Raw genomic sequence first — 4,810 nt, 5'->3', positions numbered from 1 at the left:
AAAAGAAAAAAAAAAAGAACGAAAAGAGAGAAATTTCCTAACTTTAAAGTAGCCAGATTTCAACCTTAAAGTCCCTTTTTCCGAATACTGAAGTCTCTCCCCCAGCCAGCTTTTCTAAAAGTTAGGGAAAGCTGAGAAAACCGACCGGAAATCTACGACTAAATAGCTGAAAAATATATATCAGTTGGGGTGTCAAGAAGCTCAAATTCTGTATCTGCAAAGCTCTAAGATGCATCTGGGGGTGTCGGCTCACCTCATAGATATCCTCGTACTTGACATTCTCCACGAGCTTCCAGAGCATGATGGCAGCCTGGTCTCTAGGAGGTGAGTGCATTCATGTGAGGAGCAGATGTCTGGCTTCTCAGGACTCCGCTGTCTGTAATGATCCATCTATAATTGGAAATGGGGGATACACACCAAATCCGACGCTCCTCTCCCATCGCAACTTATATCTGTTGTCTCAAACAATAGGCTGGAGAAGTAAGCCTCAGCAGAGGGAAAAACATTATTACACACACAGGAGTTAGATGCAACCCACAGACATATATATTATAAAAATCATAAACACGTATTTACACCCAGACACCCACATTGAGTTATATAAGCACCCCTGGGTCACTCAGTCTACAGACTCTAAACATGCATTTAAAGGAGAGATAGGCGTGCAGTGTGATTAATAGAAACATACACATTTAAAAACCTCTATATGGAAAATGATGAATCATTGTAGCCACTGACTAAAGTCTTTACAATTCATAATGAGAAACCAGGGGACCAGCAGTCCCCCATTTTCTATGTAGATTTTAAAAGGGGGACCATTACTGAGATTTTTAAACACAAAAGCTCCTATTCATGTGTGTTCAGCAGGAGGGTATTTTGAAAGCTGGATTTGGGGATTTTTTAGGGCAATTTCTCTGTATTGATGTCTACAAACTTTTTTTTTTTTTTTAACTGTATCTCTGTCCGAATAGAACCAAAAAAGCCAGCTCACCACAGTGACCATTTCTAATATTTTTTGGTCATTTTGTCCTACATGTTTGGAAACTTAAATACTGTATGAACACCTCAATCTGTCTTGTTTGTCATTTTAAGGGTTATTTGTGTGCATTTTCAACGAATTCCATGTGCCATTCTTTTCTTGGCTAGAGTCTCCACATTATGAAGTTTTGTTTTGTTTTGTTTTGTTTTCAGATGTTGAGAACAACACATGCAGACATTCACACAATCTTAATTTCGAGCCTTCTTTGTAGAGACAGGACATTATATCTGCATCTGTTGTCTGTAACTTTTAAGTGGTTTTAACCATGGACAGTCAACAAATGGTCACCTGAACCTTTGGAAGATTTAAGCAGGATGTTCTTAAAAGAAATAGTGAAAAATATTTTAGCATGTATGGATTTTGTTTGTTTTTGTTCTGAGTGGTTTTTTTTTTCCTTAGTGAGGTGAATTGTCTAGTTTTTTTTTTTCCAGAAGGAAAACATAAACAACAACAATAACAAAGTTAACCAAACCCTGAAAACGGGAGCCCTAAAAAGGCACAAGGTTTACGAATTTCATCCCGAAGCGAATACTCACCTCATTCCTTTTTCCCACCCCCTCTATTTTTCTACTCCCTCTCAGGGTACGGAAGGATTCCCACAGCCAGAAGGGAAATCCAGTGGAGGATCCCTGCCCCCGGGCAGAAAATAAATGACAGGAGGGAATGAGGAGGGACGGGGCAATTTGGGGTGGAAGTTATTAAACCTGATAAGAGTGAATCTGCAAAGGGCGATTGTCTGTAAATCTCACGACTGCTGAGCGCTACCGTGTGCGCGCGGGGAAGGACGCTCTTCCAGGAGAGGGCTCCGGACAACCGCGGTGGATTCGATAAAAACCAAGGACAAGCTCCATACAATCCAGACCCAACAATTCTGCAGGTTTTAAATTTAATTTCTTAACGATAAGTCAAATGAAAGGAACACCAAAAAAAGGTGCTTCAGAAAGAACTTCAGGAAATAAACCCTTTCTTCATTTCCAGTTGTAATTTTCATGTTTGGTCTTTCCTTTTCTCCCTCCTTCCTTTCCTCCCTCCCTCCCTCCTCTTTTCCTTCCACCCTGTTACTCTTCCTTCCGTCCCTCCTTACTTCTTCTTTTCCTCTACTTTAAATATTAACACCTTAAACCATACAAAATCTATACCGATTTCCCGCTGGGAGCATGAGCCAAGATTTTCTTCTTTGCCCCCAGAGCTGGTTTGGACATGGGAAGGCATTCTTTCTAATTTTATTGTGTGGTAGGACTTGAAACAGGTTTGACCATTCCTTCCCACCCTTTCCATAACTAAAATCAGTCCCAGATCAATATTTTGCAAGACAAATATTATAGACTTGGAAATTCAGGTGCTTTAGACACAAATTTATTAATGAGAATAATTGTCTTCTTCCTTCAAGTCAATAACTCCATTATCTATTTAAGTCTAAAGATCATTTCAACCCAAATAGAAAGCATTTGAAAAAAAATCTTAATTTTTTCCTCTGAAACCTTTTAAATATTTTTTTTGGTATGTCATTGATTAGTCTAAAGTAAATAAACTCTATAGCTTAAAACAAAACAAAACAAGAACCCAAGAAAGATACTTTATATGCAAAACTACTAAAAATATATGTTAGTGTATTTCATAGCCTTATATATGTCTAATTTCAACATTTGCATATGTAATTTTATTTTATGCTAATATTAGATATTTTTAAGATTAGGAACATCTTTAAATATTTGGTTAAAATTTATATAAATTCTTTAGGAAAACTGAAAAAACCCAAATCTGGTTTATTAAGAATGAAGCATAAATTTAATAAATAATAAAGAATGAAGCATAAATATAAAGGGATACGCAAAGAAGTACATAACGATAATTAAAACCCGAGTCAATTTTTCAACATGGGCATTATTCAAAAAATCCTAGAAATTGCAAGGGAAATTTTTCCTTCGGAGTCTTCCGTAGGTCATCGAACGGGCAACAGCGCCCTCTGTCGGGATTTTATACAAGCAAATCCTGCGCGGCCGCTCGATTTCTTTTTTAGCGATTTCTTTCCATTCTTGAAAACCTGTTATCGCTTAAAGCATTTTTAAAGTTCAACTCTTAATTTATCTACTAATTTTTGAAACCACTGTTTCAGGATCTAAAAAGTTCAAACGTCTCAAAAAATGTACAACTGAAAGCGCGATCACTGCTGAGACAATTTTCCTTACTTGAGCCTGCTTTTCTTGCTCCTGTTGCATTTCGCTTTAACTTCCAGTCACATGGTGTAGGAAAAGATCTCCTTTTAATAAATGCAAAACAAAGCAAACGTAAAAGCAAAACACTCTGGTTTGGAATGGGAGATAAACGAGTAAAATATGCATTTTCATCATTTCACTTTTCATTTCGCCTTGCCTTATGCCTATATTTCTTTTTCAGGGCGCGCACACGCTCGCCTAGGTAAAAAGCTTGCTGGAGACATCCAAAATAGCTATATTCGTATTTTACCCTTTCACTTATATTTATTTCCGTTTATAACAGCGGAGAGGACAGTTAATAACGCCCTCCTCTTAGCCTCAAACGGAGGGAGTATTATCCATAAATGTAGGAGGCGCTAAGGGAAAGCTAATGCACCTACGATAGAGCCCTCTGCTGGCGGTTTTCGGAGTAGGTTTAAAACTTTTTTTTTTAAATGTTACCGAAAAACGTCATTATATTAAATCAAGATCAACTATTAATACTCTCATATTTTATTTTTTCTAAAAACATAATTATGGATTATCTAATTTTCATAGACTTCCTTCGTTCCCTTATTCCTCACCTTGACACCTATGATTTAAGGTTCATAAACTATCTCCCTTTGCAGCTGCCTGATGGACTACTTTTTCTTTTACACATTACATGGGCTGCCTGGGTTTCCTTTATTTTTATCTTCCACAAACACAAAAAATAATAAAATGGAAAAAGCAAAGACGTAGAATTAGGATTATTGTTTCAAGTCAAGACGCTGACCCTTCTCATTCTAGGTGGTGGGGCCTTGCATAAGCTCCCTGTTGGAAAGCGGAGGTGGGAATCCCAATTCAGGTCTTCAACTATGTCCTCAGCACTTTCCTAACAGCACCATGATGCTGTCTTCCTTCCTTCCAACATTCCTTCTGAAATTAAGAAGACTTTATTTTTGGATTAAGTTTTTGCAGTTATTCTTGTCCTGGATTTACAAACAAGCAAAGGAAGAGAAAAGGGAGCATTGACTTACTCTGACATACCAGATTCTACCCCCACTTATTACCCATCAGAACCATTATTGTCCACCGAGTGGATTAATAAGACATGACCGTTGCACTGTTCACTGGTGACAGTCTGACTCTATTTTTCTAACATGTTTCTAGAAGTTTTTTCATGATCATATTCTTTCAAGAATCTTGCCTTTGTGTGTGTGTGTATATATATATCATATATATATATATATATATATATATTTTTTTTTTTTTTGAGAGGAAGAGAATCAGAAGGTGAGTGAAGAAGGGGCAGAGAGATAGGGAGACACAGAATCTGGAGCAGGCTCCAGGCTCTGAGCTGTCAGCACAGAGCCCCACTCGGGGCTCAAACTCACAAACCATGAGATCATGACCTGAGCTGAAGTCAAATGCTTAACCAACTGAGCCACCCAGGTGACCTTGATAATATATTTTAACATCGATTTGGAAAAATTACTGTCAAATGTGTGAAAACACAATTCAAGCACCTGCCTTTGGTTTATAGGACTTGGATACCACATAGGTTTCCATGATCTGAGTATGAGGAAATGAAATC

Source organism: Panthera uncia (assembly GCF_023721935.1).
Source record: "Panthera uncia isolate 11264 chromosome B2 unlocalized genomic scaffold, Puncia_PCG_1.0 HiC_scaffold_24, whole genome shotgun sequence".
NCBI lineage: Eukaryota > Metazoa > Chordata > Mammalia > Carnivora > Felidae > Panthera > Panthera uncia.
Note: the sequence above shows the minus strand (reverse complement) of the source record.